Source organism: Schistocerca gregaria, unplaced genomic scaffold (genome assembly GCF_023897955.1).
Source record: "Schistocerca gregaria isolate iqSchGreg1 unplaced genomic scaffold, iqSchGreg1.2 ptg000066l, whole genome shotgun sequence".
Lineage (NCBI taxonomy): Eukaryota > Metazoa > Arthropoda > Insecta > Orthoptera > Acrididae > Schistocerca > Schistocerca gregaria.
The window spans coordinates 5,027,024-5,043,960 of record NW_026061707.1 but is presented as its reverse complement, the minus strand read 5'-3'; the positions used below and the strand labels follow the sequence as shown (position 1 = coordinate 5,043,960).

The window sequence follows — 16,937 nt, the reverse complement described above, 5'->3', positions numbered from 1 at the left end:
ACATCCCACTCGTCCGCAGACATGGGGTCACGGTAGGACAGTTGGTGAATAACAACGGGATCCACTGGCTCTGGAGAATCAATCAGTTGTTTGGTGGGAGGAGGCTGTGACCCAGAGGGGGCGACAGAAATTCCAGAAGGGGGATGCGAAATAGAGTCAATAGGAGAAGTGTCAGAGCGAACCGGAGAAGACACGTGGCAACCAGAAGCAGGTTCCGTCACGGGCGTCTCCGAAGAGGCTGCCGCGGTAGCAGGAACAACGTCGGATAAGGTGTCAGGGAGCTTCTGCAAAGGCGTGATAGCACCTGTGGCGTCCTCATCCACGATTTCCGACTGAGAAAGAGAGTCCTTTACCGGAGGCCCATCGGAAAGGCGAGCCAATAAGGAAGATTCATCAGCCGCATCATCCTGTGTTCGCCGACGCTTGTTGTGAGAAATTCGCGCGGGCACATCGGAATTAACGGCAGCAACATCCCTACTCAAGGATAACGGGGGAAAATCACGGCCGTTGTCGGGCAACGGATCACTGCGTCCCTCAGTAACAGTGAGCGATTCAGTCCGAGATCCTTGCGGGAGAAGATCAGCTAAAGTCAATTTTTTACGCTGTTCGTATGTAGGTTTTAATACCACCACACGCCGCGGACAATTAGTACGGAAATGGCCAGTTTCATTACAATAATAACATGTTCCTTCCTGGCCACTGTACGTGATATGGACCCTATAACCACATACCTGTAGGTGAGAAGGAATAGGTTTTTTGACCACCATTTCCACCGACCGAATACCACTATATACCTGTAAGCGGTGCTGAGCAGACCAGCGTTCCTTTCGAATATGGCGTACGTCCCCATAAGGAAGCAAAACGGACTTCAGAAAACAGTCGTCAACCTCGGGCGGAAGGTTAAATACCCGAACATTCGTAGATACCACTTCTGCATTTGCCAAGAGAACCATACTAGTGGATCCATCACGGTGCGTAAAGGGTACCTGAGAACCATGACGAGAAAGTAGCCTAACAACCTGGAGCGGGTCAAGAAACTTAACAAAAAACACATATAATTCGCTGTCGAAATATGCGGTATGCACCTGATCAGTAGTGACCTTAACTGTATCGACTAACCAGTCATGTATCTCCAAAGAACCGGGCTGGACGTGACGCGTGGATTTGTCAAAGGTAAAACTGACTGTACCTGTACGCGGAACTTTCGTGGGAACCATAGTGGACATCACGGCGAGAGACGACGCCGCGACAGGAAGGGCCGCACGAACACCAAACACCAGCCGACAACCAGCGATGCGACGCGCACGCAGACCAACACGGCACTAAACTGACAGGAGGAAAACACGCTGCGCTACGGTAGAGGCGGAACTAAGAGCACAACCTAGTCGCACGACGCGCGAAGCGAGAATCAACCATTAGGCCACACAGTCACTGACGACCAAGTGCAACTTGTATATGACTCATCTCGAAACGCTGACACCCCTGATAATTTGTGTTTTCGTTCTACACAGCCGCTGCCCTTGCTCTTTCCCACCCATTCGTTACATTCAACCTCTTACGTGACCGACCAAATATAGACTGGGAAAGAAGACCACACACTTTGTGCATACGGAATCGAAGGCAGGGCGTCCCTCGCCGCATTTGCCACGATGGCCATTTGCTACTTCTGCAGAAGCGGCGGCGGCGGCGGCGGCGGCGGCGGCGACGACGACGACGACGACGACGACGACGACGACGACCGCGAGAGGCTCTGACATATGTGAGAAATACATCTATAAAATGTAATTCAGACTGCCTCGTCCCACCTTATTCTGTACCGCTTAGGCAAAGGCTTTATCTGCGCCATTCGCCTTAATCACATCTGAGAGTAATTCTTAATAAAAGGCATGTCGCTAATTGTTCGTCATCACAGATACTGTTTGTATACGGCCACGACGTGCAACTGATTTCCAAAATTCGACTTCTTCTTTTGAGAATGGATCTCACGACCCTTGGTTTACTAGTCAAGTGCTTTACCACTGAGCTCAAGGGGCGCGGCCTAGCGGTACTATTGCGTACTTCGTCCTTACGGTCGTCTGGATCATCAGACTTCAGCTGACAACACTTCATATTACCGACTAATATTTGCAGCTATGGCGACCCATTATTGCTTGGCTACACATCTGACACGTAACCGATGTCCTCTCCAAACAACAACACTTGCATTTCAGAACATGTCTTTAACACATGTCTACAAAATCACCTTCACCTTCAAATACAGTTTCCTTGCGACTGACAGAGACGTAGGCAAAGTTTAAAGTTGCTATTTCCATTACATCACGTTAATCAGAAAAACGGTAATTTACATCTGCAGCGGAACAAAATTCCGTTCCCCCCAGCATGGGGCTCGAACCCACGACCCTGAGATTAAGAGTCTCATGCTCTACCGACTGAGCTACCCGGGCTGCTTCAGTGAATACGTGCCGGGCAGCACGTCACACAGTACTCGTTTGGGTTGGGTGGTCCCATACAGAATCTCTCCATGCTCAGTAATGTTTTCCTAACGTCACACTCGTCACGTACTTCACTTTTATTTCATAATCATTTCTGAGAGGTAAAGGAATTGCATGACAACCTGCAGAGCTAGTGGCGTCAAAATTAACACTCATACTTGATGTGACTCCAAAGGCGAACGAGTTACTTTCCGACGTTGTTTTATATGTGCAAGTGCCAGTGGAAACTCGGGTCGACGGCACTCTGCCGATCATTTCGCTAGTTAACACCGGTCTTGTTGTGTGTGTTTCAAGCTCAAGAGCATCTCCAAGCAGAAAATGGTCAACAGCAACATTCAGACGGTTTCGTACTGCTCAAATGCTACATTAAAACGGTATGTTTCTTTTTCAGAACTGATAAAGCACGAGCGTGACCGCATTCGAACCTGTAATATTCAGATCCGAAGTCCGACGCCTTATCCATTAGGCCACACAGTCACTGACGACCAAGTGCAAGTGGTATATGTATCATCTCGAAACGCTCAGACCCCTGATAATTTGTGCTTTCGTTCTACACAGCCGCTGCCCATGCTCTTTCCCACCCATTCGTTACATTCAACCTCTTACGTGACCGACCAAATATAGACTGGGAAAAAAGACCACACACTTTGTGCATACGGAATCGAAGGCAAGGGCGTGCCTCGCCGCATTTGCCACGATGGCCATTTCCTACTTCTGCAGAAACGGCGGCGGCGGGGCGGCGACGACGACGACGACCGCGAGAGGCTCTGACATATGTGAGAAATACATCTATAAAATGTAATTCAGACTGACTCGTCCCACCTTATGCTGTACCACTTTGGCAAAGGCTTTATCTGCGCCATTCGCCTTAATCACATCTGAGAGTAATTCTTAATAAAAGGCAAGTCGCTAATTGTTCGTCATCACAGAACTGTTTGCTATACGGCCACGACGCGCAACTGATTTCCAAAACACGAAATCCTCCTTTGAGGATGGAACTCACGACCCTTGGTTTACTAGTCCAGTGCTCTACCACTGAGCTAAAGAGGCGCGGCCTAGCAGTACTTTTGCGTTCTTCGTCCTTACGGTCGTCTGGATCATCAGACTTCAGCTGACAACACTTCATATTACCGACTAATATTTGCAGCTACGGCGACCCATTACTGCTTGGCCACACATCTGACATATAACCGATGTGCTCTCCAAACAACAACACTTGCAATTCAAAAACATGTCTTTCACACATGTCTACAAAATCACCTTCACCTTCAAATACAGTTTCTTTGCGACTGACAGAGACGTAGGCAAAGTTTAAAGTTGCTATTTCCATTACATCACTATAATCAGAAAAACGGTTATTTACATCTGCAGCGGAACAAAATCCCATTCCGCACAGCGTGGGGCTCGAACCCACGAACCTGAGATTAAGAGTCTCATGCTCTACCGACTGAGCTAGCCCGGCTACTTCGGTGAATACTAGCCGGGTAGCACGTCACACAGTACTCGTTTGGGTTGGGTGGTCCCATACAGAATCTCACCATGCTGCCAAGTGTTTTCCCAACGTCACACTCGTCACGTACTTCACTTTTATTTCATAATCATTTCTGAGAGGTAAAGGAATTGCATGACAACCTGCAGAGCTAGTGGCATCAAAATTAACACTCATACTTGATGTGACTCAAAAGGCGAACGAGTTACTTTCCGACGTTGTTTTAGATGTGCAAGTACCAGCGGAAACTCGGGGTGACGGCACTCTGCCGAACATTTCGCTAGTTAACACCGGTCATGTAGTGTGTGTTTCAAGCTCAAGAGCATCTCCAAGCAGAAAATGGTCAACAGCAACATTCAGACGGTTTCGTACTGCTCAAATGCTACATTAAAACGGTATGTTTCTTTTTCAGAACTGATAAAACACGAGCGTGACAGCATTCGAACCTGTAATCTTCAGACCCGAAGTCCGACGCCTTATCCATTAGGCCACACAGTCACTGACGACCAAGTGCAACTTGTATCTGACTCATCTCGATACGCTCAAACCCCTGATAATTTGTGTTTTCGTTCTACACAGCCGCTGCCCTTGCTCTTTGCAACCCATTCGTTACATTCAACCTCTTACGTGACCGACCAAAGATAGACTGGGAAACAAGACCACACACTTTGTGCATACGGAATCGAAGGCAGGGCGTGCCTCGCCGCATTTGCCACGATGGCCATTTGCTACTTCTACAGAAGCGGCGGCGGCGACGACGACGACGACGACCGATAGAGGCCCTGACATATGTGAGAAATACATCTATAAAATGTAATTCAGACTGCCTCATCCCACCTTATGCTGTACCGCTTTGGCAAAGGCTTTATCTGCGCCATTCGCCTTAATCACATCTGAGAGTAATTCTTAATAAAAGGCATGTCGCTAATTGTTCGTCATCACAGATACTGTGTGCTATACGGCCACGAAGCGCAACTGATTTCCAAAATACGACTTCCTCCTTTGAGGATGGAACTCACGAACCTTGGTTTACTAGTCCAGTGCTCTACCACTGAGCTAAAGAGGCGCGGCATAGAGGTACTTTTGCTCACTTCGTCCTTACGGTCGTCTTGATCATCAGACTTCAGCTGACAACACTTCATATTACCGACTAATATTTGCAGCTATGGCGACCCATTACTGCTTGGCCACACATCTGACACATAACCGATGTGCTCTCCAAACAACAACACTTGCATTTCAGAACATGTCTTTCACACATGTCTACAAAGTCAACTTCACCTTCAAATACAGTTTCCTTGCGACTGACAGAGACGTGGGCAAAGTTTAAAGTTGCTTTATCCATTACATCACTTTAATCACAAAAACGGTAATTTACATCTGCAGCGGAACAAAATTCCGTTCCGCCCAGGGTGGGGCTCGAACCCACGACCCTGAGATTAAGAGTCTCATTCTCTACCGACTGAGCTAGCCCGGCTGCTTCGGTGAATACTTGCTGGGTAGCACGTCACACAGTACTCGTTTGGGTTGGGTGGTCACATACAGAATCTCACCATGCTGCCAAATGTTTTCCTAACGTCACACTCGTCACGTACTTCACTTTTATTTCATAATCATTTCTGAGAGGTAAAGGAATTGCATGACAACCTGCAGAGCTAGTGGCGTCAAAATTAACACTCATACTTGATGTGACTCAAAAGGCGAACGAGTTACTTTCCGACGTTGTTTTAGATTTGCAAGTGCCAGCGGAAACTCGGGGTGACGGCACTCTGCCGACCATTTCGCTAGATAACACCGGTCTTGTAGTGTGTGTTTCAAGTTCAAGAGCATCTCCAAGCAGAAAATGGCCAACAGCAACATTCAGACGGTTTCGTACTGCTCAAATGCTACATTAAAACGGTATGTTTCTTTTTCAGAACTGATAAAACACGAGCGTGACAGCATTCGAACCTGTAATCTTCAGATACGAAGTCCGACGCCTTATCCATTAGGCCACACAGTCACTGACGACCAAGTGCAACTTGTATATGACTCATCTCGAAACGCTCACACCCCTGATAATTTGTGTTTTCGTTCTACACAGCCGCTGCCCTTGCTCTTTCCCACCCATTCGTTACATTCAACCTCTTACGTGACCGACCAAAGATAGACTGGGAAACAAGACCACACACTTTGTGCATACGGAATCGAAGGCAGGGCGTGCCTCGCCGCATTTGCCACGATGGCCATTTGCTACTTCTACAGAAGCGGCGGCGGCGACGACGACGACGACGACCGCGAGAGGCCTTGACATATGTGAGAAATACATCTATAAAATGTAATTCAGACTGCCTTGTCCCACCTTACGCTGTACCGCTTTGGCAAAGGCTTTATCTGCGCCATTCGCCTTCATCACATCTGAGAGTAATTCTTAATAAAAGGCATGTCGCTAATGTTCGTCATCACAGATACTGTGTGCTATACGGCCACGACGCGCAACTGATTTCCAAAATACGACTTTCTCCTTTGAGGATGGAACTCACGACCCTTGGTTTACTAGTCCAGTGCTCTACCACTGAGCTAAAGAGGCGCGGCATAGAGGTACTTTTGCTTACTTCGTCCTTACGTTCGTCTTGATCATCAGACTTCAGCTGACAACACTTCATATTACTGACTAATATTTGCAGCTATGGCGACCCATTACTGCTTGGCCACACATCTGACACAAAACCGATGTGCTCTCCAAACAACAACACTTGCATTTCAGAACATGTCTTTCACACATGTCTACAAAGTCAACTTAACCTTCAAATACAGTTTCTTTGCGACTGACAGAGACGTAGGCAAAGTTTAAAGTTGCTATTTCCATTACATCACGTTAATCAGAAAAACGGTAATTTACATCTGCAGCGGAACAAATTTCCGTTCCGCCCAGCGTGGGGCTCGAACCCACGAACCTGAGATTAAGACTCTCATGCTCTACCGACTGAATAAGCCCGGCTGCTTCGGTGAATACTTGCCGTGTAGCACGTCACACAGTACTCGTTTGGGTTGGGTGGTCCCATAGGGAATCTCACCATGCTGCCACATGTTTTCCTAACGTCACACTCGTCACGTACTTCACTTTTATTTCATAATCATTTCTGAGAGGTAAAGGAATTGCATGACAACCTGCAGAGCTAGTGGCGTCAAAATTAACACCCATACTTGATGTGACTCAAAAGGCGAACGAGTTACTTTCCGACGTTGTTTTAGATGTGCAAGTGCCAGTGGAATCTCGGGGTGACGGCACTCTGCCGACCATTTCGCTAGTTAACACCGGTCTTGTAGTGTGTGTTTCAAGCTGAAGAGCATCTCCAAGCAGAAAATGGTCAACAGCAACATTCAGACGGTTTCGTACTGCTCAAATGCTACATTAAAACGGTATGTTTCTTTTTCAGAACTGATAAAACACGAGCGTGACAGCATTCGAACCTGTAATCTTCAGATCCGAAGTCCGACGCCTTATCCATTAGGCCACACAGTCACTGACGACCAAGTGCAACTTGTATATGACTCATCTCGAAACGCTCACACCCCTGATAATTTGTGTTTTCGTTCTACACAGCCGCTGCCCTTGCTCTTTCCCACCCATTCGTTACATTCAACCTCTTACGTGACCGACCAAAGATAGACTGGGAAACAAGACCACACACTTTGTGCATACGGAATCGAAGGCAGGGCGTGCCTCGCCGCATTTGCCACGATGGCCATTTGCTACTTCTACGGAAGCGGCGGCGGCGATGACGACGACGACCGCGAGAGGCTCTGACATATGTGAGAAATACATCTATAAAATGTAATTCAGACTGCCTCGTCCCACCTTATGCTGTACCGCTTTGGCAAAGGCTTTATCAGCGCCATTCGCCTTAATCACATCTGAGAGTAATTATTAATAAAAGGCATGTCGCTAATTGTTCGTCATCACAGATACTGTTTGCTATACGGCCACGACGCGCAATTGATTTCCAAAATACGGCCTCCTCCTTTGAGGATGGAACTCACGACCCTTGGTTTACTAGTCCAGTGCTCTACCACTGCGCTAAAGAGGCGCGGCATAGAGGTACTTTTGCGTACTTCGTCCTTACGGTCGTCTGGATCATCAGACTTCAGCTGACAACACTCCATATTACCGACTAATATTTGCAGCTATGGCGACCCATTACTGCTTGGCCACACATCTGACACATAACCGAAGTGCTCTCCAAACAACAACACTTGCATTTCAGAACATGTCTTTCACACATGTCTACAAAATCACCTTCACCTTCAAATACAGTTTCTTTGCAACTGACAGAGACGTAGGCAAAGTTTAAAGTTGCTATTTCCATTACATAACGTTAATCAGAAAAACGGTAATTTACATCTGCAGCGGAACAAAATTCCGTTCCGCCCAGGGTGGGGCTCGAACCCACGACCCTGTGATTAAGAGTCTCATGCTCTACAGACTGAGCTAGCCCGCCTGATTCGGCGAATACTTGACGGGTAGCACGTCACACAGTACTCGTTTGGGTTGGGTGGTCCCATACAGAATCTCTCCATGCTGCCTAATGTTTTCCTAACGTCACACTCGTCACGTACTTCACTTTTATTTCATAATCATTTCTGAGAGGTAAAGGAATTGCATGACAACCTGCAGAGCTAGTGGCGTCAAAATTAACACTCATACTTGATGTGACTCAAAAGGCGAACGAGTTACTTTCCGACGTTGTTTTAGATGTGCAAGTGCCAGTGGAAACTCGGGGTGACTGCACTCTGCCGACTATTTCGCTAGTTAACACCGGTATTGTAGTGTGTGTTTCAAGCTCAAGAGCATCTCCAAGCAGAAAATGGTCAACAGCAACATTCAGACGGTTTCGTACTGCTCAAATGCTACATTAAAACGGTATGTTTCTTTTTCAGAACTGATAAAACACGAGCGTGACAGCATTCGAACCTGTAATCTTCAGATCCGACGTCCGACGCCTTATCCATTAGGCCACACAGTCACTGACGACCAATTGCAACTTGTATATGACTCATCTCGAAACGCTCACACCCCCTGATAAATTGAGTTTTCGTTCTACACAGCCGCTGCCCTTGCTCTTTCCCATCCATTCGTTACATTCAACCTCTTACGTGACCGACCAAAGATAGACTGGGAAACAAGAGCACACACTTTGTGCATACGGAATCGAAGGCAGGGCGTGCCTCGCCGCATTTGCCACGATGGCCATTTGCTACTTCTGCAGAAGCGGCGGCAGCGACGACGACGACGACGACGACGATGACGACGGCGAGAGGCTCTGACATATGTGAGAAATACATCTATAAAATGTAATTCAGACTGCCTCGTCCCACCTTATGCTGTACCGCTTTGGCAAAGGCTTTATCTGCGCCATTCGCCTTAATCACATCTGAGAGTAATTATTAATAAAAGGCATGTCGCTAATTGTTCGTCATCACAGATACTGTTTGCTATACGGCCACGACGCGCAATCGATTTCCAAAATACGGCCTCCTCCTTTGGGGATGGAACTCACGACCCTTGGTTTACTAGTCCAGTGCTCTACCACTTTTTTTTTTTTTATGATTTTTTTACACGTTAATCAGAAAAACGGTAATTTACATCTGCAGCAGAACAAAATTCCGTTCCGCCCAGCGTGGGGCTCGAACCCTCGACCCTGCGATTAAGATTATAATGATCTACCGACTTTTTTTTTTATTTTTTTTTCCTTAACCACTTTTTTTTTTTAACCACTTTTTTTTGCCTTATCCATTTTTTTTGTTTTTCTTTTTTTAGTTTTTTTTGTTCGTTGTAATTTGTATATTCGTTTGTTTTCTATCCATCTTCTTTGCTCGTTTCTACTGTCTGTTTTGCGCTTTTGTTTCATGCAAAATACACCTAATTTAATATGTCGTAGAAATAACTGCTCCTGGGAAGGACATATTCTTGATCTCATACGTTGCTTTATTCAGAATCACAATGAGACAAATTTAAGTCTTTGCAGTGAGTATAACCTTGACTATAGTACAGGAAAAACGAATTGTTATAACAGATATTCATGTTATCCACGTCCTACTTCATCTCAAGGACGATGTGAAGAAAATTTTGAAATGTTGACTGATACCGGTGCCCATATTGGTTGGTTGTGCGCCAGTGTTGGTGTGAGAGATATACTTGAAAATCTAAGACATTAGGCGCACTGCCGGACAGAATATAGTGGATAAAATGTCCCATAAGCCATAGGTAGCTGTTATGTTTGGCTGCAGGGAAGAGTCGGTAGTCCGGGCGCAGAATGTCGTGGATCTGAATCGCATGAGGCGCAGTCCGGTTGAGCACAGCGAGTTTTTTGCGCGTCCAATTGCAGATGTGCACTTGATCCTTGCAGACAAACAGATGTGCAATAGTCTCAACCATGTGGCACAAGTCGCAGTAGGGACTGGGTGCAAGATTAATCCTGTGCCGCTTTTCTTTCGTCGGAATAGTGTCAGCGACCACGTCATACCATTTGGAGCGGACATCTGTCGGAAGCGTTGGATTATGGATGTTAGCCCAAACGAGGGACCAATTGCAAGCCGGATACTTCTTTTCCAAGGGCCCAGGCAGTGACGGCCGAAGTAAGTGGCGGTACAGTTTTACCGTCGGCTTCTTGAAAAGCTCGTCGTCGAGATAGCTACTTTCAAGGTAATACAGTGCTATATGCTGAAAGTGCGGGCCGACGTGGCCAATGTCCACAGGCGGAGATATATTGCGGGGGCGGGACAGTTGATAGAGCCGCTTCGTGACGGTGTCCTCGCTGGCGGTGAGTATCTGCCATGAGCGTTTCAGATACAGGGCTAGGGCATGAATGCCGGGGTTTTTCAAGCCAAGGCCTCCCATATCGCATGGCAGTGCTGTCGTGGTGAAGGAAACCTTAAAAATATTGAGCTTCCAGACGTACCAGGCGGCCGCCGCTAGGAGTGATCTTGCTACTGTGGGTGGCATAGGTAGGACGGCGGCAACAAATTGTAATTTGGAGAGGGCATAAGAGTTGACGAAAAAGGCTCGCTGCAGACGATCGAGGTGTCGCATGTTCTGGTCGCGCAGGAGTGCTTTTATCGCCTGAATTTTGGGTATCCAATTTTTGTGAGACATGTCCAGAGGCCGGGCCGTAACGTAGAGACCAAGGTGTTTTCTAGTCTGTACACAGGGCAGCCAAGCTTCGCCTGTGATAGGTCGTTCTTGACCAAGCGTTAAGGCGGCGGATTTGTTGACGTTTAACATGGCACCACTATCTCTTTGGAATTCCTCAAGAATGCGTTTCGCTGCGGTGACATCGCGAACGTCGTTAAGAAGCACGCTGACATCGTCTGCGTAAGCTTGGACCACAGACTTGATACCATAAAACTGGAATCCAGGGAGGCTATGATGTAGATGGCGCAACAAGGGTTCCATGAGGATCGCATAGAGCGTCGTTGAAAGTGGACAGCCTTGCTTGATACCCCGTGAGAGCTGGACGTACTCCGTCAATGTATTATTGATCAGGAAGCGTGTACGGGTACCACTGATACAGTTGTTGATGAGGTGGATAAAATTAAGACTGAAGCCCATTGATTCCATCACGCCGCTGAGATAGTGATAGTCAGCTCGATCGTAAGCCTTATCGAAGTCAAGAAATGCTATGGCCATAGGAGTACGGGTGGCCCAGGTGAGGGAGACGAGATCCCGATATAGCGCCAAAATGGTGGACAGCGACCGACCACGGATCGCACTCATTTGGTATGGTCCCAGAAGATAGGGTAACAGCTGCCGTAATCGGGCATTGAGGGCGCGCGTCAGAAGCTTAAAGTCGGCATTGAGCAGAGTAATGGGCCGCAGATCTTTGGTGGTGGTAGGCGTCGGCGTCTTAGGTATTAAAACAGTTAACCCTTCTGTGAAGGCTGGGGGTAGAGCAATCCCACGTAGTACTTCATTGTACATCTCTGTGAGTTCGTCCCCTAATATAGGCCAATATTTGACGTAAAACTCGACAGAGAGCCCGTCCGTGCCCGGAGATTTATTTCGTGGCGCAGCAAGCAGGGCATCCTTCAGTTCTTCTTTGGTAAAGGGAGCAAGCAGGTCCCGATTGAGGTCGTCGGTAATGCAGTACGGCGGGGGTTCAGAATGATACCATTCTCGCACTTTCTCATGTGGTACACCAGCACAGGTGTAAAGTGCAGCAAAGTGGTTGGTAACATGGTTTTTGATGTCTCGCTGTAGGGTATAACAAGCACCGTCTGCATCCTGCAACTTATGAATAAGTTTCCTACGCGCTGCACGTAACTGTTGGACGATATGATGGACTGACGTCTGCTGTTGCGGCAAGTTTGTGGAGTCACGTGCTCGAATCTGGTGGCCGACGGCGGTGCAGCCCGTCAAGGATGTAATCTTGGCTTGGAGTCTGCGTACGTGCGTGATGTTATTAGGCACCTGATGATAATCCCGGTACAATTCTCGCAGGGCACAGAAATAGAATTCAGTGATTTCCTTCTCACCGCGAGCGCGAATCCGGGCGTGGTGCTTGATGCAAGTAATGAGTTTCCCCTTTGCATGAAGCGTCCACCAATCAATCCACGTGGAATACGTGGGCCTGCTTGATGTTACGGAGTGCCAAACTGACCGGATCTCACGCTCTAAAGTGGCGTCTTGTAAGAGGCGACAGTTGAGTTGCCATCGTCCGAAGCCTCTATAAACTTTCTGCGGTGAGTGATTAAAGACGATGTGGTAAGCGATATGGTCACTGAAATTAACGGGCCAATATTCGCAAGTTCCCACGTCGGCTAAAAGACCGCGTTGCACATATATGCGATCTAACCTGCTGGAAGATGTCTGCGTAAAGTGAGTAAAGGCAACTTCATCTGGGTGTAAGGTCGCCCACGTGTCGACTGACTGCAATTCTGTAACCAGTGTTAGCAGTTCCTGGCTGAAGTTAAAGTTCGGCGTTTGATCGGTGCGGCGCAATACGCAGTTAAAGTCACCACCCATAATAATACGCAGACGCAAGTCGGTGATTAGATTCGCTATCTCTCCCGTGTAAAACTCCCTCCTCGCCGCTCGCGCGTTGGAACCGGAAGGGGCGTACACATTAAGAAGGAGTACATCATGGAACTGTGCGGCAATGCCTCGTCCGGTAGGTAACATGGACAAACAAGAACATTCAATGCCTTCCCGATACAGAATGATCGTACCTGCCTCCGTCCCTATATTGACAATGGCGTCATAACCGGGTACGTCGGCTAGGAGTGGAGTCAGTGCTTCCTGTACGAACAGAATGTCTATATCAGCGGCCCGTAAATAATGTCGAAGGCTGTGGATTTTTGCTTGAGAGACAATGCGGTTAACATTTATGGTAGAAATCTTATAGGATTGTCGTGAACGGAGCAATGTGGGATGAGTGGTCATCTGCAGATGAAAACAGGTACGATTTTTATCCCTTCATCAGTCGTCCGCTTCGGAGGTCGTATAAGTCTAGACGTCGCCGTCCGTGGACGCTGCATTGCGCCGAGACGTAAGCAGCGTATCACCAGTTGCCATCGGTTCTTCACGCTCGGGATTGCCAGTCATATCTTCAATATCATCCGCCCAATTATCGACAGACACAGCCGTCGTCGCGCCTGCTGCAGCAGTTCCGGAACCGCATTGCGGGCCGTCACCCTGCACATCTGCAACTTGGGCCGTCCGCGGTGGTGCACTAATATGTGCCCTCCCCGTGTCAAGGTTGGATACATCATCGTCAATATTCATGGGTGAGGCCAACGACGGAAGATAATCTTCGGTCCCCGAAGTGTCATCGCAGATCATGCGGCCCGCGTGTTTGGCCTTTTCACGCAAGGGAGGTGCCGATTGAGCTGCCGCCGGACGAGCGATCCGACGTTTCTTGTGCTTTTTCGGGGAGGACCCACTGACAGAGGCTTCCGCATTCTTTAAAGGAAGAGGAAGAGCCTCTGTCTCTTGCTGGCTGTCAGTGGCGGTAGTGGCCGCCTCCACAACGTCAACCCTGGCTACCTCACGTGAGTCGTCACAGGGCACCGCGGCTAGTAAGCCAGCGACCGGCAAGGCTTCCTGAGCGGTAGAGATTTCCATAGGTACATCTCCGTCATTCGTAACATCTGCCACACTAAGTCCGACTTCCGCAGCCGACGCAGTGGGTGTATTTGCACGGACCGCCGCTACATAAGTAGTCGGTAATATTGTCGGTTGCGGGGGAGGGCCCAGTTCACCCGCAGGCAGCTGCGTTACACGTCGTTGGATGCACTGTGCCCGGACGTGTCCCGTGGAATTACAGCCTGAACATGTACGAGGCTGTCCCTCATATATGATTATCGCCCTATATCCACAAATCGTTAGGTAGGACGGAATATGCCGTTGCAATTCGATCTTAATTTGCCGCACACCGTTCAAAACAGGGTACTTATGGAACGAGGCCCACTTTTCGGCAATGTTACTGATAATTTTGCCGTAGGACTTAATAGAAGCATTAATTTGTTCGGCCGAGATTTCAAAAGGCAACTCGAAAATCCTGACGGTACGAATACCAAGACCAGCGTGGACAACAGTCACCTCACCAACATTCCCGTCACTGTGTCGAAATTTATAGGTACCGCCACATGAATCGATGATTTTGTCGCACAATTCTGGGTCACGCAATTTGATATAAACTGTGCTACTGACAATAGACAAATGGATACCAATGATATCGGTGGGAGGCAATTTTACGTCTTCATCGAGAAATCGTTCGACTTCGTAATATTTCGGTCGAGAAAAACTTCCATCAAACATAAACTTCAAAGTATCTTTCCGCTCTGGGTGATCCATGTTAGGTTCTATTCGTTACAAACAAGATGTTTGCGCGCCGCAACGGCCCTCGACTCACCACGTGCCGCACCGCAGGCCGCAGCTGAGCATGTAAACAACGCTCCAGGCACGTCCGACCTGCACGACGGCCGCGCCTCGACTGCCACTGAGCTAAAGAGGCGTGGTCTAGCGGTACTTTTGCGTACTTCGTCCTTACTATCGTCTGGATCATCAGACTACAGCTGACAACACTCCATATTACCGACTAATATTTGCAGCTATGGCGACCCATTACTGCTTGGCCACGCATCTGACACATAACCGATGTGCTCTCCAAACAACAACACTTGCATTTCAGAACATGTCTTTCACACATGTCTACAAAATCACCTTCACCTTCAAATACAGTTTCTTTGCGACTGACAGAGACGTAGGCAAAGTTTAAAGTTGCTATTTCCATTACATCACGTTAATCAGAAAAACGGTAATTTACATCTGCAGCGGAACAAAATTCGGTTCTGCCCAGCGTGGGGGTCGAACCACGACCCTGAGATTAAGAGTCTCATGCTCTACCGACTGAGCTAGCCGGGCTGCATCGGTGAATACTTGCCGGGCAGCACGTCACACAGTACTCGTTTCGGTTGGGTGGTCCCATACAGAATCTCTCCATGCTGCCTAATGTTTTCCTAACGTCACACTCGTCACGTACTTCACTTTTATTTCATAATCATTTCTGAGAGGTAAAGGAATTGCATGACAACCTGCAGAGCTAGTGGCGTCAAAATTAACACTCATACTTGATGTGACTCAAAAGGCGAACGAGTTACTTTCCGACGTTGTTTTAGATGTGCAAGTGCCAGTGGAAACTCGGGGTGACTGCACTCTGCCGACCATTTCGCTAGTTAACACCGGTATTGTAGTGTGTGTTTCAAGCTCAAGAGCATCTCCAAGCAGAAAATGGTCAACAGCAACATTCAGACGGTTTCGTACTGCTCAAATGCTACATTAAAACGGTATGTTTCTTTTTCAGAAATGATAAAACACCAGCGTGACAGCATTCGAACCTGTAATCTTCAGATCCGACGTCCGACGCCTTATCCATTAGGCCACACAGTCACTGACGACCAACAGCAACTTGTATATGACTCATCTCGAAACGCTCACACCCCCTGATAATTTGAGTTTTCGTTCTACACAGCCGCTGCCCTTGCTCTTTCCCACCCATTCGTTACATTCAACCTCTTACGTGACCGACCAAAGATAGACTGGGAAACAAGACCACACACTTTGTGCATACGGAATCGAAGGCAAGGCGTGCCTCGCCGCATTTGCCACGATGTCCATTTGCTACTTCTGCAGATGCGGCGGCAGCGATGACGACGACGACGACGACGACGATGACGACGGCGAGAGGCTCTGAGATATGTGAGAAATACATCTATAAAATGTAATTCAGACTGCCTCGTCCCACCATACGCTGTACCGCTTTGGCAAAGGCTTTATCTGCGCCATTCGCCTTAATCACATCTGAGAGTAATTATTAATAAAAGGCATGTCGCTAAATGTTCGTCATCACAGATACTGTTTGCTATACGGCCACGACGCGCAATTGATTTCCAAAATACGGCCTCCTCCTTTGGGGATGGAACGACCCTTGGTTTACTAGTCCAGTGCTCTACCACTGCGCTAAAGAGGCGCGGCCTAGCGGTACTTTTGCGTACTTCGTCATTACTATCGTCTGGATCATCAGACTACAGCTGACAACACTCCATATTACCGACTAATATTTGCAGCTATGGCGACCCATTACTGCTTGGCCACGCATCTGACACATAACCGATGTGCTCTCCAAACAACAACACTTGCATTTCAGAACATGTCTTTCACACATGTCTACAAAATCACCTTCACATTCAAATACAGTTTCTTTGCAACTGACAGAGACGTAGGCAAAGTTTAAAGTTGCTATTTCCATTACATCACGTTAATCAGAAAAACGGTAATTTACATCTGCAGCGGAAAAAAATTCCGTTCCGCCCAGCGTGGGGGTCGAACCCACGACCCTGAGATTAAGAGTCTCATGCTCTACCGATTCAGCTAGCCCGGCTGCTTCTGTGAATACTTGCCGGGTAGCACGTCACAC

General features: G+C 47.9%; 5 non-coding genes across 5 annotated transcripts; all 5 read right to left on the bottom strand.

Annotated features, from left to right (window-relative positions):
* Positions 1-2,371: 2,371 nt before the first annotated feature.
* On the bottom strand, positions 2,372-2,444 carry Trnak-cuu (transfer RNA lysine (anticodon CUU)). The gene has a single exon. It is a non-coding gene; the product is annotated as a tRNA-Lys (tRNA).
* A 1,437-nt stretch (positions 2,445-3,881) lies between these two features.
* Positions 3,882-3,954, bottom strand: Trnak-cuu (transfer RNA lysine (anticodon CUU)). The gene has a single exon. It is a non-coding gene; the product is annotated as a tRNA-Lys (tRNA).
* A 1,431-nt stretch (positions 3,955-5,385) lies between these two features.
* Positions 5,386-5,458, bottom strand: Trnak-cuu (transfer RNA lysine (anticodon CUU)). The gene has a single exon. It is a non-coding gene; the product is annotated as a tRNA-Lys (tRNA).
* A 9,855-nt stretch (positions 5,459-15,313) lies between these two features.
* Positions 15,314-15,385, bottom strand: Trnak-cuu (transfer RNA lysine (anticodon CUU)). Its single transcript has one exon. It is a non-coding gene; the product is annotated as a tRNA-Lys (tRNA).
* A 1,443-nt stretch (positions 15,386-16,828) lies between these two features.
* On the bottom strand, positions 16,829-16,901 carry Trnak-cuu (transfer RNA lysine (anticodon CUU)). The gene has a single exon. It is a non-coding gene; the product is annotated as a tRNA-Lys (tRNA).
* Positions 16,902-16,937: the final 36 nt, after the last annotated feature.